Source organism: Jaculus jaculus, chromosome 7 (assembly GCF_020740685.1).
Source record: "Jaculus jaculus isolate mJacJac1 chromosome 7, mJacJac1.mat.Y.cur, whole genome shotgun sequence".
Lineage (NCBI taxonomy): Eukaryota > Metazoa > Chordata > Mammalia > Rodentia > Dipodidae > Jaculus > Jaculus jaculus.
In genome coordinates this window covers 59,338,237-59,364,855 of record NC_059108.1, presented here as the reverse complement: position 1 = coordinate 59,364,855, position 26,619 = coordinate 59,338,237, and the positions used below count along the sequence as shown (strand labels likewise).

Here is a 26,619-nt window from a genome sequence, read left to right as displayed (position 1 = left end):
AAGAAAGTAAAATTAGGAACATGAGAACAAATTGATGATTTTAATACTCTTCATCAATGGTATAATATTAGTTTTGTGAATAAGAAGCTTTCCAAAGCCAACTATTTGATTTACTATATTCCAATAATTCAATGTTATGCCACATTTAAAAAATATTTTTGTTCATTTTTATTTATTTATTTGAGAGTGACAGAGACAGAAAGAGGCAGAGAGAGAGAGAGAGAGAGAATGGGCGCGCCAGGGCTTCCAGACACTACAAATGAACTCCAGATGCATGTGCCCCCTTGTGTATCTGACTAACATGGGTCCTGGAGAATTGAGCCTTGAACCGGGGTCCTCAGGCTTCACAGGCAAGCACTTAACTGCTATTCCATCTTTCCAGCCCTTATGCCACATTTCAAAAACACACTGATACAATCGCATGGCATAGCAAACTTCCACCTGTAGTTGTCATCAGTCCAATGTTGAGTCCAAACCACATTGAGGTAAAATTATAGGACATTTACTTCAGATATTTGAATCAAATATACCTTTAAATTCAATAATAATTAACCTGCCTATGATCTGCATTAGCACATTTAAAGTTATGCTTGTTTGATCTAAGGTATCTAGAAATTAACTTTTTTAAAAGTGTTTTTTTTTGCTGGGCGTGGTGGCGCACGCCTTTAATCCCAGCACCCGGGAGGCAGAGGTAGGAGGATCGCCATGAGTTCAAGGCCACCCTGAGATAACAGAGTTAATTCCAGGTCAGCCTGGACCAGAGTGAGACCCTACCTCGAAAAACCAAAAAAAATAAAAATAAAAAAAATAAATAAAAGTGTTTTTTTTTTTTTTATTATTTTTAGAGACAGAGAGAGGGAGGAAGAATGGGCATTCTAGGACCTCTAGCCACTGCAAATCAACTTCAGATGCATGTGCCATTTGAATCTGGCTTATGTGGGACCTGGAGAATTGAATCTGGGTCCTTAAGCTTTGCAAGCAAACATTTTAACTGCTAAACCATCTCTCAAGCCTGAAAGTAAGATTGTTCAGATATTAATTTGTCAAATGTTAAAATGATTGATAGCATAAACTACAAGATTGGTAGTAATGATATTCTCGGAAACTGCCATTTAGTATGACTGGAATACCCTGCCCTATGCTTTCAGGAACTTCAAGATATAACTTGAACCCATGATATTTTTTAAAATTAAAATAAGGAAGTCCTAAGGACAGCAAATGGATTCACCTCTATAAATAAGGGAAAAGGCAACACGCAGCTATACTATAACATTGTTCCTGTTCCACTGAAGGAGGCCAGGGTTTCAGTCACATTGATCTAGGAACTGGCCTCAGCAAAGAATAGAGGGTACAGACAGCTGAGACTCAGATTCTATTCTAAAACTAGGTAACTATGCATATATTAACATTCCAGGATATTTTGGTATATGTTTAGGTTTATCCTCAACCAACATTTAGCAAGTTAACTTTTTTCATTATTTCAACAATGCTGATATTAACAAATGATATTTTATATTGACTATGTTAAATAATTCCAATACATCCTTGTACTTATTAATTGAATACATTAGTATCTGACATTCAAAGTTTATAAAATCTAGTAAGTCCTATCTATACGGAAAGGTTACTAGATATTTTAAATGACCCATTTTTTAACTTCAAAATTTTATGTACAGATTTAATTTTATCTATTTGGGTATAATTCAAAAAATTAATTACATTTTCACTCTTTGGGTAGTGAGAAGTAGGAACAATCCTCTTACTGAGATGATAATTTCCAGAAAAAAAAATTGAGTAATTCTTACTTCCGTTGTCATGATAAATACCCAATTCATAATCCTGATGTTCTATGAACTTACTATCATTATTCAGGCTTGAAGAAAATAGAAGAGTTTACATGAACCAGCAAGTAGGTCATATATATTTTCAAGTTAATTTAAATACTACTATGATAAACACAACTACCACAATTTCCTTATAGATTCATATTCTACTGCTGTCCTCAGAAGTAGTCTGTAAGATGCCTCTTTGCAAGTTTCTTACATTATACAAATGCAAAATAGGAACAAAAACATTAAAAGACACAAATGCATGTTCACATGTTCTCTGAAACTCTTACCCACTTGAGGCACAGAAAACAGTAGGCTCAATAACAGAATCACAGCAAAAATATACTATCACCAGTTATGCCCTTCTCCTGTTAAAGACTATTTACTAGTTAAAGAATGTATCTTATAGAGTTCCCAGGATGAAATATCTTTCTTCTTTAAATATCTACTGTGTGTCTTGCTTTATATATTATATGCCTGCAAGCATCAAAGGAGTAAAAGAGACAACAGAGAAGAAAGTGCTTTACTCAAAACCTGTATCAGAAAAATGAAAGTTTAGAATATTGTTAATAATAATAATAAATGAGGGAGGGATGTTGTGCTGCTCCTTCATGAGATTGTGCAGGCTCGCTTTCTTTCTTTTAGACAGTGGTAAGTGGGTAAGCATCAGAGAGATGAGAGAACACAGTGGCACTTTAAATTGACATTTACTAGGTAAGGCTTCCACAATTAATAGACAGCAAACTGAGGCCAACCAGTTTATTCCCTGCCAGTCCATTTACCTATTTTCCAAAACAAGTCTTAATAAAATTGTTTCTCCATCTGACCCACAAATTAGGAAGTGTATTTCCTGTTGAATCTGCATGATTTCTGAAAGTTATCTATAATAACTGGTGTTGAACAATTTAAAAATCATATTGCTTATATTTCAAATTGCATTGACTTCTGATTCCCTTTTAACAGATAAAACAGTCTGTTTGAAAAAAAAATTGAATTCTTTAAATAACTCCATTCGCCTGGGTTAGAACTGGATTTGGAACACAAACTGCATGCTATTAACCAAAGAATAAGCCAAAGTCTGGTTCTGGTTTATGGGTCTCCAGGGTTTTAGTAACCCTAAAAGTTATTTTATATTTTTTGTATCTTAGACATCCTTTACACTACATGGCAACAAATTTACTGTGACTGTTTTCACTTAGGAGCCTATAAAATAATACTCAAACATACCCGAGTAAGAGATAATACATCATCTATCTCAATTTCACTATGAATTATATGGAGTGCATGCGTGTCTTTCATTAAATGGGGCAATGCTAGAAAACATTTTTTTTTCCTCTGAGGGAAAATTCAGTTGCTATTTCAGTGACTGTTAAAGAACATAAGCTGCAACAAGTAAGTTTCCATTTAACCTTGAAGGAAACTATCAATTTAGCAATATTATATGTAAGTACAAATTCGGTAAAGCAAGGGATTTTATAAGTAAAGCCAGGAACATGTGAGAACAAAAGCTTTATCTGAGGATAATAGTGAGCAATTGGGAGGTAAAAATCTTAGGAAGGAAGTAATTGATGTTCTTAAAATTAGAAATTGTGTTATCTATGAGAAATAGAGTCAAGGACTCAATGTGATAAATGGGCAAGGTAGGGAGCCAGTAGCATTATCTGAGAGCAGAGCATCCAGGAGACACCTAGGTTAGCTCTCCAGAAACTCACCAAGAAATGTCCATACAAAAATACAGTGTATTCTGTGCCTCAAGTGGGTAAGAGTTTCAGAGAACATGTGACCATGCATTTGTGTCTTTTAATGTTTTTGTTCCTATTTTGCATTTGTATAATGTAAATGTAAAAATGCTCTCTCTGTAGATGTATCAGGTTTTCTGATAAGTCCAAGAAGAGTTTAGAGGTAAATGCACTCCAAAACCACAGAGAAGTTGCTTTGATACACAATTATAAAATATATAAGAAAAAACTTTAGGAGCTTGAGACAATCATTTTACCAATGTTTCCTCCTTTGCTCTATTTCTAAATTAATTTCTAAATAGTTCCTGAACTCAAAGCAACTGTAATTGATAACTGTGTGTACCCTAAGGAGAAAGTTAATGGCAAAAAAAGAAACATACCATTTTAAAGTGCTGCCTTTTGAAGTTTTTTTATAATTAAACATGGCTTTAAAAGTTTCACTGAGCTGCATTCATGAAAAATGGTGGTATACACCTTTAATCACAGCATTCCAGGCACTGTGAGGTAGAAAACTGCCTTGAGGAGAGGGCAACCTGGGCTAGAGTAGGTTCCAAGTCAGCCTATGCTAGCCTGAGTCCCAATCTCAATAAAAGAAAATAATTGTCTTGGTAAAAATAAACTCTAATGTACTTTAAAAAAAAAAAACTTTTTTGTTCATTTTTATTTATTTAGTTAAGAGTGACAGAAAGAGAGAGAGAGAGAAAGAGGCAGACAGAGAGAGAGAATGGGCGTGCCAGGGCCTCCAGCCACTGCAGATGAACTCCAGACGTGTGCGGCCCTTGTGCATCTGGCTAACATGGGTCCTGGGAAATCAAGCCTCGAACTGGGGTCCTTAGGCTTCACAGACAAGTGCTTAACCACTAAGTCATCTCTCCAGCCCTTATGTACTGTTTTAATCATGGTAGTATTCTGTGTTATCATAAGAGCTTGACATTAATTTTTTTGATTGATCTCAAGTCCTTAGGGCTTTAATGAATAAAATAATTTTCTTATCCTAGAGTCTAATTGCACATGCTAAATTTTACTTATTCTGTTTCTTAAATGGAAAACCAGTGAGAGAAAGATAGAGAGAGAGTGCATGTGAGGGAGTGAGACAATCTAGGAAACACATTTGTCTGCATATTAGACAATAATATCTATGTTATCAACTAAATTGTACTGTAATATATAAAAAATCTTGGATATTTGATGTTATAAGTGAATATTACCGTAATTATATTCAAGTAATTTAAAATGGCATTCTCCTATATAATATTGATTAAAGTATTTGAAAATTAAATTCTTTAATAAAGTATACAGACAACAGCTGGGTTTTCTACTTATATAATATATAGTTAAGAAAAATAATAATATGCTCAAATCTGAATAAACAGATATTTAACAAGGCCTTGTATTTTGGTTTTTCCTCAGTCACACCTCTATAATTGCCTGCAAAAGATGCCAAGAGGTAGAGCAATGTGGGTCCTGGCCTCTGAGTACATTTCTGACTATTGTAGTCAGAATAGAATAGTCAAGCATCTGTTTGACCAAACGTGTGTTCTAAGTGAATATTCCTGAAGGCTATGCTGAAAGTTTTAAACAAATGTCCACATTTCATTTAGCAAGGAATAAATAAAATGGATATCACCTTTTCCTTTGAATGGGTGCCTTCACCTGGCTTGGTTCATTTAGTTCATGAAATATGGGATAAATATGGGGCAAATCCTCTCTGATTATTATTTCTAAAGATCCTCCTTCCACAACCTTGTTGACCTAGAAAACCCACAGAACTTAAGGGTTCTCACTTTCAAATAAGATTTTCTGGTTATTAATGGCCTCATTCTTTGGAATTCTAAATCTATAGGCTTCATATCAGGCTCATTTGACATGACCCAGGACAGTGGACACTAGGAATCCATGTTTCCGTTGGTTGTTCTCTCTGGGTGCACAATGCAGAAGCATTCTCCAATACCATTGACTTCACTCTGTCATAATGACAGAATCATTATTAGGACCTAAATACTTGAGGCTTTTAAAAGTCTACTCATTATATAAGATGATGACATTTTAATGTGTGTTTATCATGTACTTTACTTATAGTGGCCATTTCAATTCTTTGAAGTGTTCCAAATTTTTTAATTTTTTTTGCTTTTCTTTATTTATTTGAGAGTGACAGAAAGAGGAAGAGGCAGATAGAGAAAGAGACAGAGAGAAAGGGAGGGGATGAATGGGAGCACCAGGGCCTCCAGCCACTGCAAACAAACTCCAGACACATGCGCTCCCTTGTGCATCTGGCTAATGTGGGTCATGGGGAATAAAGGCTCGAACCAGGGTCCTTAGGCTTCACAGGCAAGCACTTAACCACTAAGCCATCTCTCCAACCCGTGTTCCAAATTTTTAATACCAATATTCTATGAGGTTTATGTCTTTTAGAAAAATTATTAAACTCTGGAAAGTGCATGAAAATATCTTAACTGTAAGATCATGAGGTAAAGTAAAATTTTACTGAGAATCACAACAAACTTAAATTTCAAGAAAACTGAAAATACAAGAGGAAAATAAATGTATAAGCCAATTAAAAATAGACAAAATTATCCAAATAGATGTTTGCTTCATCACAGAAAATATACAAATGGCCCATGATACATGAAAAAATAGGTATACCAATAGCCATTATGGAAATACTAATCAAAACAATCCACATGGAATAGGATAACTATAAGCAAGGAGACAGCAACAAATTGTAAAGTGAATAAAGAAGAAATGGAGAATCCCTACATTGCCAATGTGAATACAAAATGCTGTAGTTTCTCTGAAAAGGAGTAATTCCCCAAATAACTAAACACTGCCAGTCTGAAACTCTTATGTAGATGCCTATAAGAAATCAAAACATTATCTACACAAAAACTGCTATATGACTATTCACAGAATTATTCATAATAGCCAGAAAAGGGAAACCCAAGTACCTATCTATTAATAAATGAATAATTGAAGTAGAATATTATACATTAATCAAAGAAATCATGTAACACACAGGCAACACAACAGAATATGACATGAGAAAATGAAGGCATAAAACATTACATATATGGTTCTGTTTATATGAAATATACAAAGATATAAGAAAATATCCAGAACTCTATATCACCAGACTATAGACTTCTGGTTTCCAGGGAAGAAGAAATAAGGAGAAAAGACAAGTGACTGTTAGCGGGTACAGGCTTTATTTTGGAAGGATGCCAATGGCCTAACCTTAATTAGTACTGATGGGACTGTGACTTTACCAAAATTTATTAAATTTTACATGTTAATGGATCCATTATATCAGAGATGAACTGAATTTCAATGCAGCTGTGTTAATTTTAATCTGAACATTCTAATAGGCAAACAAAAATGAGCAAATTTTACCTGTTTATATTAATTAGGTCTTCTTACAAATATACTTTGTATATTACAATTTTATAAAGTTGTAGTTAAGTTTACAGAACTTATGAATTTATGAACTTTTTGTAACTTTGTAACTTATTGTATCAATATATTGACTCATTTGGTGTGTAATTTTATAGTACCATTTATCAGAGTACTTATTTTATAACATAAGAGAAATAACAAGCTTATCAGTACCAAGTTCATACTTAGATTTTTTATTTTTTTGAGATAAGGTCTCATGTAGGCTATGCTGTTCTCAAGGTTACTATGTATCTGAGGTAACCTGCTGTCAAACTTCTGATCCTTCTGCCTCTGCCTCCCAAGTGCTGGAATTATAGACACGTACCACCATTCCTGGCTCCAGAAGAGAATTTTGACTCATCATACAAAAAGACCTGGCTATCAGTGCTTCGCTTAAGAGATCTTCAACATTCTCATCGTTCTTCATGTTACTCTGCCAGGCAAGGGCCGATTTTCTTTCCCTAAACCATCCTTACTCCCTATACCCCCTACAGCTAACTAAATCTTAATATAACCAGATTCTTCTTCCTCAGGTTTTACACCATTTTTAGAACTGTGATTTTAAGCAGAACTGAACTTTTCTGAAGAAATTATGTATGTCTGCATGTAAAATATGAAGCTCTACAGATGTTTTAGTCCACAGTTCTACAGCTGCAAAGAGTTTATTATGAACTAAAGGGATTGTTCTGTAATTGAAAATTCCTGGGCTTTAATATTATTTTAGAACCTACATATATGCATAGTTGGTTATTCTAATAAGTGTCACTGTTTTATTTATTGCTAATGGACATTTTGCTTAACACAAACAAATCTATTCTGTTTCCATAGGAGCTTTCAAATATTTGTATCATGTTAATATCTCTGCTCCCAAAAGGCTAAGGGGAAAGCATGGCTTGCAGAAAGTTCTCTCACTGCTCAAAATGCTGACTTCATCTAGGATAGACAGATTCAGAAACTATTTTAATCCAACTGTCAGGGCCTCGGTGGGAATAATTACAGAAATCTGCCTGGAATCCAGACCTCCTCTCACTGACTGGCTATGTTTTGTTCACAATGAGAATAAACACTGGGCAAGGAGGATAGAAGCAACATGATGTCATGAGTATATTACAGTTTAAGAAACACCCTTAACTTTATTCTACAACTAACTTCAAGAGTATAGAAAAGAAACCATAAAGAATCTAACAGTGTGAAAAAAAAAAAAACACTCAAATGCCTAATAATTTGGGGATTTCTGAGACTAAAAAGAAAATTTCAATTCAGAGAATTTTATGTAGTTTTTCATTTTGCCTATTCATCAATTGAGTAATACTGTAGTTATGGAATATACTAGAAATGAAATATAAAATAGGAATCTTCCAAAGTTTTAAAACATTTAAAATCTGTATTTCAAAATAAAATAAAGCATTATGAAAACACATTTTCAATTAAATTATGAGTTTGGAAAATGGCCAAGATCTGATATTGCTATCAAAAGGATAGAGAAAAAAGAAAGCAGTCATTTTAGAATGCCATGGTTCTCTTTTGTATTCTTGCTTATTATTATTTTTTACAAACGTTAGACAATCACAGAAAGGTAATGTGATACAGCAAAAGAAAACTGGATTATTTATTTATTTATTTATTTATTTATTTATTTGAGAGTGACAGACACAGACAGAAAGACAGATAGAGGAAGAGAGAGAGAATGGGCGCGCCAAGACTTCCAGCCTCTGCAGACGCGTGCGCCCCCTTGTGCATCTGGCTAACGTGGGACCTGGGGAACCGAGCCTCGAACCGGGGTCCTTAGGCTTCACAGGCAAGCGCTTAACCGCTAAGCCATCTTTCCAGCCCGAAAACTGGATTTTTAAAGCATGTGTATTCAAATCTACTCCACAGGATAACATATAATTGGGAAAGCCTTCACTTAACACTTGGTTTAAATTTCATATATATATATGTATATATGTATGTATGTGTGTGTGTGTGTGTGTGTGTGTGTGTGTGTGTGTGTGTGTGTATACAGCAAAAGAAAACTGGATTATTTATTTATTTATTTATTTATTTATTTATTTGAGAGTGACAGACACAGACAGAAAGACAGATAGAGGAAGAGAGAGAGAATGTGCACGCCAGGGCCTCCAGCCACTGCAAACGAACTCCAGATGAGTGTGCCCCCTTGTGCATCTGGCTAACATGGATCCTGGGTAATGGAGCCTCAAATCAGGGTCCTTAGGCTTCATAGGCAATCGCTTAACCACTAAGCCATCTCTCCAGCATGGTTTAAATTTCTTTTCTTTTCTTTTGTGTTTTTCGAGGTAGGGTCTCACTCTAGCCCAGACTGACCTGGATTCACTATGGAGTCTCAGGGTGACATCAAACTCAAGGCAATCCTCCTACCAATGCCTCCAGAGTGCTGGGATTAAAGGCGTGCGCCACCATGCCCTGCCGGTTTAAATTTAAATTTTAAACTCTAACGCTATGAACAAAATAGTTGGTTGTTTGGTTTGTGTTCTCAGTTTTGCATTTTTACACATCTGGAAATTTTCATTTTAATAATAATAAGGTAATTATTTACCAAGCTATGACACAGCAATTGCTCTTCAGTGTTTTTGTTGTTGTTGTTGTTGTTGTTGTTAGAAATAGTGTTTTTAAAATTATGTCTATGTCTACTCAACCCTGTCCACATACCACAGGAACAGCTTTATAGAAATGTTCAGTGTATAACAGAGGCTCCAGGAAGGCTGTCTTGCATGTGCATGGGCTCCCTTTACAAAGCCTGCTGTTTCCTGTCAGGGTTCACTGCTGAGCCAGTCAGAACTAGTTCTCATGTCCCCAAAACAAAGCCATGTAGATAAAAATCCAGAATTTAAAATGCATATTAGTTTATTTATTAATGTAAGAGACAGGAAGAAAGAAAGAGAAGAGAGAATGGGCATGCCAGGGCCTCTAGCCACTAAAAATGAACTTCAGACACACATGCCACCATGTGTATCTGGCTTATATGAGTTCTGGGGAGTTGAGCCTAGGTCCTTAGACTTCACATGTAAGCACCTTAACTACTAAGTTATTTCTTCAGTCCCTAGATTTGTTAAAAATATTTTTATTTATTTGAGAGAAAGAGGCAGAGAGAGATAGAGAAAAAGGAGAGAGACAGAGAGAATGGGCACACCAGGGCTTCCAGCCACTGCAAATGAACTCAGATGCATGTGCCACGTTGTACATCTAGCTTATGTGGGTCCTGGGGAATCAAACCTAAGTCCTTTGACTTTGCAGGCAAATGCCTTAAGCACTAAGCCATCTCTCCAGCCCCCAGAATTTTTTTTTTTTTTATCAATAAAATACTAAGAACAAAAACAACTCATGTAAGAAGATACAAAATGATACAAATGTAGCCCTCTGTGCCTCACCCTACATGGTCTACACTTTCTACTCAGGGAGCTCATATTGATCACTAGATGTATTTTAAATGAACTAACCAGGAAATCTCAGGATTTAATTATAGAACAGGAACACAACTACAAAATAAAGTTACTTATAATTCATGTCAATAGTAAACTGTACTACAATGGTGTTCTTGTAAATTAAAACACTTAGGAAAGCCAGTGTAACAAATTCAAACATGGATTTATTTGTAGTATAGATAGCTAATATATATGTAGTATATGTAACTAGTAATTCTAGCTTTTGACATGGAATCAATTTATTACACTACAATACTTCTTGCATTTCATGTGATCATGAATAAAAGGCTACAATAATTAGATTTCTTCAATTATTCTATTAAGAAAATTATACTGAGCATGATTTACTATAGCATTGATAATACAATCAAATTTACTGTCAAAGTTTCTCTTATGTTCATGATAATGCCATATAATTCAATTTTATTATTCATTCCCTTTATAACAACACGTAGAGAAAGGTCAGACAATATAGACTGTACAAACAAAAAATTTACATTTGAGGAATAAAAATTCTTAAAATATTCTATAATTTAAAATACAGATATATATTGAAAAATGTAATTTTAAAAGTGATTTTATCACATTTCTCAAAATACATCTGTTTTTTAGATGTTAGAACATTTTAATTTAATTAGGAAATACATTGCCTCCTTGATTAGAAAAGCAGTACTAGTTTTTGTACTGGGGGTGTGGCTCAGGGTTGAGTGCTTGCAGGAGCAGATATGAGGCCTTGGGCTGTATACCCAGCACCCCTTCCAAGGAATCAATTAAGAATTTGGTTTCTTTTACAGTACTTTATATCTGTGCAACCTTTATAATTTTAAGTCCTTTGGTCCAGTTTTCTTACATAGAAAATGCAAAAAAATAAAATCATAAGACCATGTCCTAAGGCTTTTGTGACTTTGATTGTTTAAGGGCTTGAGAAATGGCCCATTGGATAAGGTGCTAGATGTGAAAGCATGATTACCTCAGTTATTAGTACAGGGACTTAGAATGTACATAGACCCAGAGGCTCCAGTGCAAGTGAAGCTTGAGAGATGGAGGTCCACAGATAAGAAAAACTGCTGGGGGTGGGGGGAGGCAACACAGGTCAGTAAGCCCTGTAAGCACACCACTGAACAAAGGGAGACCCTGACTCAAAACAAGGTGGAAAGCAAGGACTGACACCCAAAGATGGACCCTGACCTTCATGTGCATGCTGTGCCAACAGGCAGACATGCACAGCAAATACACACAACAAAGAGAGAAACACCACAGCACAGTGCTTGGCATGAAAGAATTTTATCGTGATTTTATAATATCAATCTCTTTTATTTGCAATTTTTTAACATGTTTTATTAAGAACTTTAACACATGAACTGTAATTTGTACTGTAATTTGTTCTTATTCCCATTGTATTACCCTTCTTTGTCATCTTCCATTTCCACTCCACTGATTATTCTCCCCCTTTTTGGGAGGTGGAGTCTGTTTCAAGGTAGGGTCTCAATCCAGACCAGGATGACCTGCAATTCACTAGGTAGTTTCAGAGTGATCTTGATCTCAAGGCGATCCTCCTACCTCTGCCTCCCAAGTGCTGGGATTAAAGGTGTACACCACCATGCCCGGCTTTATTTGTTTTTATTATTATTATTATTATTGTTATTGTTATTATTATTATTATTTTTATTATTTTACATGAGGTCGCACTCTGGCCCAGGCTGACCTGGAATTCACTATGTACTCTCAGGCTGGACTCAAACTCATGGTGATCCTCCTACCTCTGCCTCCCTAGTGCTGGTATTAAAGCCATGAGCCACCACAGCCAGATCACTCTCCTCATTCTAATAGTCTTTCCTCTGTGTTGCTGCCAGAGCTTAGGTAGCACTGCAGAGAAGGTAGCAAAAAGAGTGTTAGTGCTGTTTTTACTGATAGCTACAGAGACTTCTCCATGGAGATGGCTGTAGACACTGAGAATACTCAAAACTCATCAAAGCTGGGCCTGCAGAGTTGGATTGCTGGTTAGGTGTCCTTCCTGCACAAGGATGAAGATTTGAGTGGTTCGGAGACTGCCCAGAGTTCAAATCTCCAGATCCCACATAAAGTAGCTAGGTCTGGTCATGCACATCTGTAACCTCAATCCTGCAGAAGAGCAGAGACACAAGATTCGGAGGAGTCTCACAAGCTCCAGAATCAGTAAAAGGCGATTCAGGCTCAAAAACAAGACCAGGCAGAAGCCTAACAAAGTGAAACACCCACATTCTCTCCTGCCACAGCAGGCCTCTGAGTGATCCTGCCACAGGCAAGCATTTGGGGCACAGCAAAAACAGACACCTGTGCATACCCCACACTATTTACACACCCAAGGCAAAAAAAAAAAAAAAAAAATCATCAAAACAAGAAATAAAAGCCATTGAGACTCAATACTAAACAAGACATCTCTCTCATGGCCTCCAAGGCTCAGGGAAAACTGTGGAAGAGGGGATGGAAAGAACTGTGTAGTAGTGTACATCTATGTCCCCCAATAGACTAAGGTATTATTGAGTTTGCAGCTTCTTCCCATGGCAGGCAGGCTCCTGCTATGGGAGAAAAGGAGTGGGTGGCTGTCATTGGGTACAGATCTAAAAAAAATCAGTGTGAAGTATAACAAATGAGTTCTGCCAGGGTCCTTGCCATTTGTGGTGCTGATTGGCTACTGGTGGCTTTTTGATCCCCGAGTGTATCTGTGAAAGGGGGAGCAGCTTCTTTTTCAATCAATGGAACATCTGCTGCATGTGTAAGCCTGCAATAAACCCCTTCCTCCCATAAAGTGTGTCTGGTTTGAAAGGTCATCCCAGCAATGTGAAGATGACTAGGACAAACTGTAAGAGCCACCAGATACAAAGGAGTACTTCAGGGCACAGTCCTCTGGATTTGAAAAAGCTGTTGCATTCCTGACCTCACAATGGTTGTCGCTTAACACCATAAGGCCTGCACAGTTCTGAGCCCATCAACATTTTGACATGGGTTATGAAGAAGGACAAAAGAATGCAATGTCAATTCCTATGCAAGTGTTTAATTCCAGAGGGTTTTCTTATCCTGATGAATATGAAACATGTCCCCCTACCAAATGTGCCTGTCATGCAATAAGAAAGGCAAATAAGTAACCAAATATAGCCAGATTATTCACCGCATGTGACAAGGACAATAAAGACAGCTTCTAAAAGACAAGTATGATGACCTGTAACAGGTACCTCATATTCTAATCCCCAACTGTATAAGATGTGAATAGTCATAAAATTAGGAGTTAAAGTTAACTGAATTCTGATATTCATGGGAAATTACTCCCTTAACTTATGAATACTATGTGTTAATCTCTACCTCATGCAACTTCCTAATGATATCCACTTTCAGTGGTAAGGACAGACTGTAAAATCTTTCCTACTGAAGTTGTAACATCTGATCACTGTGAAGTCAGAACATGGCTCAATGCAAATAGACAAGCAGGAAGTATAAGGACTTAATTCTGACCAAATGCATTTAGACTAGAAAACTTTTAGTGAGGGTTACTGAATTGTTTTCAAGGTGGCTATGGGTGGGTTTAGAAGTAGCAAAATATTCTATAGGGACAGGTTACCTCAAATTTATACACATTTCAAAGCATCAATAATGTACACATATATAAAAAGTTTGTGGTTTCATTACATTTAATAAAATATTTTGTCTTAGTAGAAAAAATTAAACGATTTTTGGGGAACAGCATCAACAGCTGTTTATTCCCCATAATACACCTAAATTTATATCTTTATAGAAAATATTTGGCAATACCAAAAAGAAAATAAGCCTTTCCTTTAATTCTTATTGAGCTGTAGTTTAATGCAAAGCAGACTGAGATGGACTTTTCCATATTCAGTTTTCTACAATGATTTCATAAATGTTTAAAACAAAATTGTAAGTTAAAGCAGTGTCTCTAGCTATTTTGTGGAGTCTATGTTGCTCATTTAGTCAGTTATAAAATGTGAATCAATACTGTCTTGTGAAGCAAATAACCTGAAAGCAGTTTCAGATCTTTTGAACACGTGCAGAGATAATTAATCATTTTTGTTATGTCAGAGGAAGATTTCCTAGCGATCATAAAGAAACTGGTTTACCCTGAAGCATGACAGTCAAAAAGGATGCATCACAACCATGAGGAGAACCACTCAATCCTTATTTCTCTAAAATAAAAGAAAATAATAGTCCAAGTAAATCTTCACAAAAAAATGATGTGGCTCAGCTCAGTCTTTTTTTTTTCCCTTCAAAAAATGAGCTTGCAACAAAAAGGTCCCATACGTAGAGCTGTGAGATAAATAATGTTCAGAGAGAAACAAAATAATAATCCTGACTGTACTTCTAGACTTGCTAACCTACAATAATAGCAAACTAGTCCGTTGTCAATATTGATATACCAAGCAAATTATCTCTCACATCTTTTCATATTGCATTGACTTTGACCCACAGCCTTTCACACAGATAATATAGGATTCATATCATTTTCCTTTAGAAAAAGCAGCTCTGATAGATACTCAAAGAAACAACTCACAAGGCCTCCTCCTTTTCACATTGCCAAGAAACATCACCATGTCTCGATTCAAAGTTTGCCTCCTCATTTTTTTCTTCCTGAATGCTTCAAGGTTTGATGCTGCATATCATACTGAATTACAGAATTCACCCAGCCATAATTATTTCTTCATGTGTGTCTCTCTTCAGGCACACAGGTTAACCCATATATGAAGAAGCTGCATGCATTCCATTGGAACGAGCTTGCCATGCAACTGACCAAAGACTAACTCACTGACTCTTGTTTCAAAATGTTTCAGAAAATATCAATCAATGGGACTCAGAGCAACTTCTTACTGGGGAACTGTGAGGCATCAGAGACATCCTCCCACCTGTAACAGAACTACCTGATAAGCTCCAGTACCCAGCTGCCCAGCCACCACAATCGTGGGCTTCAGGTGGTGCCTTACATGGCTCCATAAACTTCCTTAATATGGCAGAATAAATAAATGTATGAAAGACTTGGAAAACATAGAGTGATGTAATTGGAGAATCTCTTTTGAGAGTGAAAAAAAAAAGGAACCAAAAGAAGAAAACAAGTAAGTTGTAAATTATGAATGAAAACAAAGCCACCAGCTCTTTTCCAGGATAAACAGTTAAGCAGTAATACGCCCTGGCTCAGGAGTTTTTAAAAGGGCAATTTTTCCATAAATAAATTATCTATTGAAAATTAGCATTAAAAAAGCCTAGTTTAAGATGACTTAAATTTGCCACTCAATAAACAAACAATACTTTTAATTTGTGTTAGTCACTTAGAACTAAATAGACCATGACTAAAATGCACTGTTACAACTAAGATTTTTATTGGCTAATAAAGAAATATTTCCAATACTTTTTCTTATAAATATTATTTCAATTTATTTTCAATGACTCACTTCATAATTTTACAATTATTGAAACAAAAAAACTAATGTAAATACAATGGGCTATTCCACCTTTTATTATGTACACAAGCACACATACAGCAATTCACCCTCCTCTATATTGTGTTTTCCAATTTAATGTTTTCTGTCTCTCAAATAAATTAACCTATTGATTTTGGATCTATGGGGTGGGCATGACAATCCCTTTTTACATACATAAATGAAATTTTACTTTTATCATGTTAAGAAAATAGGCTGTAATCATAAAATGTTGTAGCATTACAACTGAGGAAAAGTAATGCAAAGCTCTGTGAAGAACTAAGCTCAGTACACCTATGATGGTAAAAATCAATCTAAAGTAACTGAGAAATTTACAAATGAAATATTGCTTTCTCATAGAAAGAATAGTTCTGTATATATGCATACTTCCAAATGAAAAATATGTTCAAAGCTCCTACAATGAAAAGGATATACTTGAAGTAATGATTGATTTTATCTCTGTGTTAATGATTCTATAAAATACTATGTATAGAGAACTGAGAGTGTACTTAGCTATGCTAAGTATCCAAAAGCTTATTAAAGATTGAGAAATATTCACTTTTACTAACTAAAACAGCAAGAATAAGGGTGAAAAAGCCAGGCATGGTGGCTCATACCTTTAATCCCAGCACTCAGCAGGTAGAGGTAGGAGGATTAATGTGAGTTTGAGGACACCCTGATACTACATAGTGAATTACAGGTCAGCCTGGACTAGAGTGATACTCTACTTTGAAAAACCAAAAAAATAATAATAATAATGATGATGATGATGAATAATTAAAATATTGTATCCCAATTAGGAGATTACAAACAAAAATAGTCAACCAATAGTGAAGACACACCATCCTACTTAGATGGCCACTAGGGTCAGGCAGTATTTTTGAAGTTTTTTTAAAGATTACATGAATTACCTATGTGAGTAAACGTTCAACAAAACACTAAAACAAAATCTAATAAATATACCTTTAAAAAAGAATATAGAAGGCCCATGTGTGAATGGCATGGCATTATGTAATTTAGGGATAACCCAGCACTGCATCACAATTTTTAAAATGGACACTTTGTGTGACTATCTAAACATTAATGAGAAAATGAGGCAGCCAACACCTGATATGGCCCACTATGCTGTTATTACAACAGAGTGAACATGGTAAACCTTGTTAAATACAAATACTTCAAAACAGGAGAACAAAAAGGGTAAGTCAGAAACTAATGAGAATAGCAATATTCTACCCTATCATTTTCAACGTCATTATTTTGTTGTTCAAATTACTAGTCCATTAACAAAAAAGCTACAGGTTGATTTTTTTCAATCTATAGTTTTGTACAGATAGATAGATGACAAGTAAACAGATATAGATAGATAGATGATTGATAGGTAGATGATAGATAAGTAGATAGATAATAAAGATATATAAGGACTATGTCTACACCTGGTGTCAAAAAAGGTTTTGAAGTACTTTGAAATCCCCAGACTAAAATCTCCCTCATCATATAAATCAAGCTGAGTATTATAAAGTATTTCACAAAATTAGAATTCAGAGAAAACAATTTTAATCAAGATGCACTGTTCTTATTATCTCCATGAAACCTTGGTTTTATAATATTCCCAGCTATGTAAAATTTCCAAATATTATTATAAAGTTTATCCAAGTTTGTTTGTTTTTTTTTTTTTTTTTTTTTTTTTTTTTGAAGTAGGGTCTCACTGTAGCCCAGGCTGACCTGGAATTCATTGTGTAGTCTCAGGGTGGCCTGGAACTCAGGGTGATCCTCCCACCTCTGCCTCCCAAGTGCTGGGATTAAAGGTGTGCTCCATCACACCCAGCAGAGTTTATCCAAGTTTTTAAACAGATTTTCTGTTCAAGCATGAAATGTGTTCAAGACCTAACTTCATGGGACTATACTTGCAGCTGTAGCAGCTTGTGTTATTTAATATGGTCAGTTAAGCATCCTACTTTTATACATAGAATACAGAATAGTTGAATAATGATCTTATAATATTTACATCATAAATTCACTAATCATTTTCAATTTCTTTTAATACCATTTCCAATTAGTTAAATTCTTAAGGCAATACAAAATTTTCAAAATACATTGCTCTCTTATGAATTAAAATAGACTTATAAGATATGTTCTGATTTTCAAAATAGCTGAATAGATTTTATATTTTTGGTTTAAATAGTTAATTGTTATATGTAAATGTATAGTAAGAGATACATTGAAATAAAGGTCAATACTTACACATCTTTCATAATGAACCAACAGAAATCATTTCCTCTAGATTTTATATTGTATTTAACTTTATTGATATGATAAAAATTCTTGATTGTTGATTTGATAACAAAAGCCAACCTAATATTATGATAAACTTTAGAACAATCATTTTCCATCTTTCTCTCCAAACGCTGGTCAACAAAGAAAAATCAACATGTGAGATTTGGAAAAGAATAGCTGAATTCTCACAAAACAAGTTCAACAGCTGTATTTCTTCAACTGATGCTTTGGTGGAGAAGGAAGCCTAGTTTTATTAAAGTACATTTAAATCATATTTCTGTTACCCAGTATTACTTATGGAATTAGAAACAAATTGATTCTCATATTACTACTAACATATTGCTGTTTCTGAAATTTGATATTCTACTAATTCCATAGCTGCTTATCACATTCATTTAGCACACAGCATCATGTGAGGTAGTATTTAGATGACAGTGTGAAAAATTAATGGTATGTCAATGTCTTAGGATTTACCAGTAGCTTCAAAGATTTTTCTTTTCTGTGTACTAACAAAAGTTTATGCCATAATTACTATTGTCATTTTCTAATATATTTTTTATAAAAGGTCACAAGATTAATATAAGCACTCTAAAAGCTCATTGTATTTTGCAGAATATAAAGTCAACTTTTTACAATATAACTCAGTTTCACAAACACATTAATAAGAGAAAAATAATACAGAATAAAGAAGATTTATCAAATGGCAGAAAAATTAAGAAAGTCGTAGATTATCACCAACAGGGATATCAAAATAATATAGAACACCACAAATGTATTAGTTTGATATGTACATAAAATACACACATACTCTCTGAGCTCTGATTTATGCATTAGATCCTTTCTGTCTTACCAATCCTCCAACTGAGTATTGCTGAATAAGAATGCAGGAAAGAAGCTACCTGTTGATCCACCTATCTACCTACCCAACTACCTGTCACACAGGGTATACTATGCTCCATTAAAATAGTGAAAGACAGTTCTCATATTTCTTCAATTAAGTTTAAAAGTATCAGATATAGGGCTGCAGAGATTGCTTAGTGATTAAGGCATTTGCCTGCAAAGCTAAAGGATAATGGTTTGATTCCTCAGGACCCACGTAAGCCAGATGCACAAGGTGGCACATGTATCTGGAATTTATCTGCGATGGCTGGAGCTCTTGACACTCCCACTCATTCGTTCATTCATTCATTCTCTCTCTCTCTGCCTTCTTTTCTCTCAAATAAATAAATAAAAGAATCAGATATACAATCTTTTTTCAGATAAGGGCTTACTCTGTAGCCCAGCCTGGTCTGGTACTTGTTACAAAACCTAAGCTAGTGTAAAATTTCTTGTACTCCTCCTGCCTCAGTCTCCCAAGTACAAAGATTACAGCTAAGAGCCACCACATATACCTTTAAATAGCTTTGACATGTCAGTGGAATTTAAAACTTTGCTGTCTTAAAATTATAATGCATTGTTAGCAAATATTTGGCATTGCCCAGCATGATGATAATCTATATACAAAACAGGAGAGGCCAGTGCACCAGATGGCATTTTGGACACTGAACCCTTGGAGCTCACATTCTGGGTGCACTAGATCAGCGACTGCAAGTAAGAACCACCCAGGGTCTTCTACAGGAGCAGAAGTAAAATAAAGTATGGTGGTAACAAGACTATGGTGAGGACTAAACAAGAGACCTTGTACCATTTCTAGCATATACTATACTCATGTTAGCTGGGATGACCAGTGTCATTTCTAATGTCTGCACATAATAAAGAACATGATATTTTAATAACTATTGCATCTTATAAGATATACAAAATGTTATAGAGAATTTTCCAATATTCTTACAAACATTTTGTCTAATTAGCTTATTTTATATACTAGACAGCTAAATATTATGACAGTTTAAACTTGAGTATCCAGTAAAAGTTTCAACAAAAATATATTACTGGATTTTTTAATATCATTTTTAAAACAATCATTTGAAAAATAACCCTTTTTCATTGCTCATGCTAATTTTTACTTGCTGTTGATAAAATTACTTCATCTAGTTAGCTAGTGCAGTAGAGGTAACAGTTCCCTCTTTTGTTCGGCAAAAAGGAAAATATGCCAAAAAGCATTTTTATACTTGCATTCCTTACCATGTGTAACAGACAGCTTCAGGTTCGCTGAGATGAGCTTCCAGACCAGACACCGTTATGGAGGAAGGGATTTATTGAAACTTACAGATCCAGGGGAAGTTCCATAATGGCAGAAGAAGCTGGCCTGCCTTCATAGGCCCAAACAGAGAGAGAGAAGTACAAGCCTAAAGGTCAAAAGCCACAGCACACTTCAGGAACTCCAGCTAGGCACACTTTGCATATCTTTAGATTGAAATCTGAAACCCACCAGCATACCTTAAGATCACCTAGTGACATAGCCTCCAGCCAGGTAGCCAGCAGATGCAAACTACAAACAAACAACTGAATATATTGGGAGCCATCTATTCAAACCACCACATTCTGCCCCTGGCCCCCAATACATTTATAACCATTACACATTGTAAATTGTACTCAGTTCAATTTCAAAGGACCCCACAGTCTTGACCAATTTAAGATATTAAGACCTGTAAATTAAAAAAGTTAAACAATTCTAACATATAAAGGCACAGAGTAAACATTTTCAACTGGTATAAGGCATAGCAAGGAGATACTAAAACAATGCAAACTCAACCACTATCAAACAAGCATCAAACTTCTGCAGTTCAAGCAACATAACCAGAGACTGACAGTCTCCTGATTTTTCAATTCCGCCATTCCAGCTGGGTAGAGTAGCAGGGGAACATTTCCATCTCAGGCCAACAATATGCTCTATGGTAGCCCTTGCACAGTTCTGGTATATGCAAAACATTTTCAGGTCTTCATGCAAACCACAGTCTCTTCCAAAGGCTCTTTCAGCCTATCCAGGCATCATGCCCTACCTCATGCTGCATCTCAGTGGCAGCTCCTAGAAGCATGTGCAATTCATGACCACTCCTCGCATTTTTGATGCTTCTCAAACCAATACCAGGTGTGTAGGACACAGCCATATTCTTAATTCACAGACAAAATAAATCATAACCTTGAAAAGCAGGTTCCTTCTCCAGTTAACTCTTTCCAAAAGTATTTGCATTTCTATGATAGTCTTTCCTCAGGCATCCTTTCCATGGTAAAGCAATTGGACCATCTTCTTTTAAGATTGCTAATGTGTTTGACAATAGCAGATTCAGGAACCTAAAACCAGTCTCAGTGACTGTAATTTAAACTTGCTTGAGGTTTTCCAGCTTAAAATCTTAAGATCTCTCAGTCCAATATCTTTAGCCAAGCACATCAGTCCATTATAAATTTAACCTTGATCAAACTCTCTAGGCCTGGGCAGCAGGACGACGCAATCAGCCCTTATGCCAGTAGCCCAGTTCCAACAAAGTCCTCTGCAGTCTTTCCTTCCCCTTAGAAAGCTCATAAGCCAAGCCTCAAAGTTCAATGTTATCTGCACTTAGCATTCTCAGACTTTCATCAGAATAGTCCATAAAACTTGGCTTACCACTCCAGAAGACGTCTTCAGTTGTAAGCACCAAATCCATGCCTATTCCTCCAAAACAAAGGTTCCAAAAGATCAACATCCACATAGTCAGGTTCATCTCAGCCCACTCCTCGGTACCAAATTCTGTAACAGATGAACTTCCAGACCAGACACAGTTATGGAGGAAGGAATTTATTGAAGCTTACAGATCCAGGGGAAGTTCCATAATGACAGAAGAAGCTGGCCTGCCTTCATAGGCCCAAACAGAGAGAGAGAAGTACAAGCCTAAAGGTCAAAAGCCACAGCACACTTCAGGAACTCCAGCTAGGCACACTTTGCATATCTTTAGATTGAAATCTGAAACCAACAACCATACCTTAAGATCACCCAGTGACATTGCCTCCAGCCAGGTAGCCAGCAGGTGCAAACTACAAACAACTGAATATATTGGGGGCCATCTATTCAAACCACCACATTAGAAGTTTCAACAAAAATATATTACTGGATTTTTTAATATCATTTTTAAAACAATCATTTGAAAAATAACTCTTTTTCATTGCTCATGCTAATTTTTACTTGCTGTTGATAAAATTACTTCATCTAGTTAGCTAGTGCAATAGAGGTACCAGTTCCCTCTTGTTCGGCAAAAAGGAAAATATACCAAAAAGCATTTTTATACTTGTATTCCTTACCATGTAATGCCAAAAAGTCACAGGTGACAAATACTTTTCAAAAAACTCACATATTTATTAATAGTCTAAACAAAAATTGCAGCATTATAGGTGGCTGGCATTCAATGGAAAGAAATTGACAAGAAAGAGCAAATTCCTATGATGACACAACTTATAAGTCATGTTATTTCATGTTTGTCTTTTGCTCCCCTTTACAGTGATGTGTGGGTAACTTAACCTAACTGTACTTTCTGTACACATTTGCAAAATCCAATATATTTTTGCTATAGACCACTAAGGACACTGAAAACCTTCATTTTCTTCCTTCAAAAACGCAAAAGGCAAAAAACAAAAACAAAACAAAACAAAACAAAACAGTATTTTAGGGTCTCTTCCATTGTTATTTAGTTGAGTATGCTCACAGAAAACTTAAAAGAAAAGATTTATAACAACTGGATGTGGGAGAAGGTCGACATAGGTGAGTACAATATCTCATAATTCACAGTGTAATAAAAGCCACAGAGACGAGAGGCCACACTCAAGGAAACAAGCCAGATCACTTCCATCAGGAATCAGGGCACACATGCCTTCTTTTGGTTTCATTTTACATACTAATGGCACACTACTAATTTGCACACACAAGTCCTTCAATCCACAGCTGATTATCATATTTTGTAGGAGTGGAACGCAGAGGTGCTTATCCCACCACCAGAAGTACATGTAACTGACTTTTCATTACTGAAAATTATACCCTTCATTAGAGAAAAGAACTTCCACACCAGTGGATATGAACAAAACTGAACCAGAGAATATGCAAGGATACTGACAGCCAATGTTCCTCCTGTAGGAAATGTAAAGGCTCAGTTTGCAGAAAGTCAGTGATCAAGACCTTCTAAAATGCATCATGGGCTGTTAGGTAAACAAAGTAGGTAGGTCTGACCAGACTTAACAAACCACAGGATAAGGAAAAGACACATCAAAAGAACAGAAGGAGACACAGAAACTATTAGGTTACAAAAAGGGCACACAGAATAATGTCCAACACATACCTACAGCCATGATCATGTGGCTTCAGTGTTGAGTACAAGCAGAGGAGAATCAGAGACAAAAATGGAAAACGAGATAAAGAAGGCATTAAGAAACTTTGATTTTCTTCCAAGAACAGAAAGCTGTTAGGGATTCTATGGAAGATGACAACTGCACTAATACATTCAAGAAGGGGATAGGCTCCAGAAGTGGGACAAGCAGGCTACTTTAGAAAGGAGGAGACTTTCAAGAGCACCACAACAGAGTGCACCAAGTACATACCACACAGAGCAGCTTCAAACTAAGAACACCAGGACTGAAGTGAAGTGATTCACCATAGTAAATGTGTCTCACAGCATCTCTGGAGACAGTAAAACAAGAAAACTCCCTTGTTTAACGCATAAACAGAGTAGAATACAAAGGTACTTGCAGAGTTTTGAGATATTGGTGGGCAGTAAAAAATATGTTTAGAATTTGGTTATCTATCTCTGAATCTAGTTCTGTTTTGAGTAAACTGTGTTTGCTTCAGGATCTAGAATGTTGGATTCTGGATTCATCTTCTAGATCTCTGCCATGATCCTGTGTTGTTTGGTACTACACACTCTAGTATCCAGTTACTGTGTGATATTATTTTCTGTAAGTTTCACAAATGTATATTATATGTTTTTAACTAGTTTTTCCACATAGAAATTAAAATAAAATCATAAATATGCTGCATTTAATTGATATGAAGTCACAATTAAATATTTAAATCACTGTACATAATTTAAAAAGGCCAGAGAGGCAGCGCTGCCTAACATGCACAAGGCACAACCTCAAAACCTCAGCACTGTAACATAAAATACAGTTCAAGATAAAGAAACATCTTAGCATTGTCAGATTCAAATTCTGTTACATACGCATTTGATGGAAATATATTATAATATAAACATATAACATGGAAATCTAATTTTCCTGAATACAGATTCACTCTAAATGCAAGTCAACTCCAGAGTACAGAAAGAGATATTTTAAAAATGAATTGTCTCATCAGAACATATTTTCATAATATTTAGTAGCATCTGTCAAGGAAATCAATAATATTCTTTATATTTTCAGCTCTAAGTTCAAGTAAAACAATGTAATTCTTCATTTTGCTATTGTGAGGAATGAATTCAGAGTTCCATCCAGTTTAAGAATCTAACCTATGGTAATGTAACTAAAGTTTGTTACTAAACATGATTATTACTTACAAATATATCAACTAGATTTTGGATAAGATAGGTAATAGTAACTTCTTGTATTTAAAACTCTCAAATGTGCCAGAATACATTTAAGAAAGCAATTACTTTGCATACACAAATGCATGGTGGAAAGAGAAGCCAAAAGGTTCATATGGAACATTTCGTATAATTTAAATAGGTATTTAATTGAATTATAGAATGAATCACCCAGACCAGTAGCTTTCCAGGACAAAGGAATGGCTATTAATAACAGCAGCTGAGTCGTGTCACCTTCATCACTGCAAGGAGATAACAAGAGATAGCATGGCTTCCTTGTAGATCTTAAAATTACCACAGATAAGCCCAGTAAATTCACTTTAGCTTGTGTTCCAAGGTCATGAAATTTGGACATTTTTTGAAATCTTACTCATCATTCTACCCAACGATTTTGGAATTAGAACCAATATATTACATAGAAATGTTTTGCTCAATGCTGTTGTGATACCATGTATGTTTGGTTAGCTTTAATAATTCTTCACACTAAATTCCTTGTCTAGTGCTATGAATCTGGATTCAATGCTTTAGTTAAAAATAAATGTCAATTTCCAGAACATTTAAACACCCATTATCAGTTCTATTTTATCCTTCTCAACACTAACTAAAGGAAACTTCAAGGGCAGGCTAAGCATATCAGATGCAATTAAACCCATAATAATTCTTGATGCTCAGTTCTAAACTGTTGCTAAATGAAGTTAGCATCTTGGTAGAAAGAAGAAAAATAGTTTAACTCAAATTATTAGGAGTCTGAGTTGTAGACAATAACCACTAACAATGAAAAAGCAATGACATATCACACAAACAACCTCCCTAGATACCAGATATTTCAACAATGTTTGTGAAAAACAAGACATATTAAAGAGGTGAGACACTACGATAGAATTCTTTCAGATACCCGGGGAGAGAAGTATCCATTAGTAAGTGGCATTCTCACTGGGATTCCATTTCTTGAATATTCATCAAGTAGATGAGAATATCAGTTCTTACAATTTACTCCAAGAAAGTGATAGTCTGAAATTAGAGCTGCTAAAGACAGGCAGGTTCTGTGAAATTCAAGGAAATGCTGCATCAAGAAGCCAAAGGGGACGAGGACAAAATTCTCTTTATCCTTAGAAAATTGGCACATTATTCCTAGTGAGGTAACAGGCAGAACCTCACAGCAGATTAAAAGGAATCTGAGGACAAATGTTTCATTTAGTCACCCTTTCTATATTGCAGATAACTTTCCCCAGTAAAGAAGTACCTTGTCTTTCAGGCCCATTTGAAGGTTTGTGTTACTGTATAAAGCCCTTCTTTTTACCATGAACATATTGGCAACCAGTCCTACATCACTCATACTTACAAAACTCAGCATGGAGGGTGGCCCTTAAGTTTTCACTGAAGCTATTAAAAGCTCTGCAGAAGGTCACTGCATTTCCCCATTTCCTTTTTATTTATTCTGGTTACCATTACACAGTTGCTACTAAACATTTGCCAAATGGAGCCTCTTGAAGAACAATGATGTCCTCCTTAGCAACAGTGCCTGTAAGATGTTTCCATACAGCATTTATGGCTAGTGTCTGTTCATTTCAAAAAGCCCACAAGCAGTCTGTAAAAGTTCACCCATTTTTAGCATCCCATGCTCTCTGTCCTCCAAGTCTGTATGAAGAAAATTATACTATGATACAAACTTAACTTGAAAGGGGGAGAATCAAATAGTATAGTGATTTGATAATTGAGTGATAGTTATCCTAGGACTGATAAATTATGGGTACTGACGATCTAAATTCACTATGTCTTTAGAAGGTCACATCTGGTACCCAAGAGCATTACGGCAAACATGCAGTGTTGTGTTGGTGCAATGACCAGAAAGAAGCACACTCATCTCTACAAGTACCACCACACAGAGGCTGCCACAGGAAATCAACCAGTTTTATTTTAGAGCCATAAACTTTGAAATAACTTGTTCTGACCTCAGTTTGCTAATT

The 26,619-nt window shown here is 35.6% G+C and overlaps 1 protein-coding gene across 7 annotated transcripts in view; it reads right to left on the bottom strand.

Annotated features, from left to right (window-relative positions):
• Epha7 (EPH receptor A7) overlaps positions 1-26,619 on the bottom strand; it is a 181,744-nt gene that overhangs the window by 119,878 nt on the left and 35,247 nt on the right. The window lies entirely within an intron of this gene.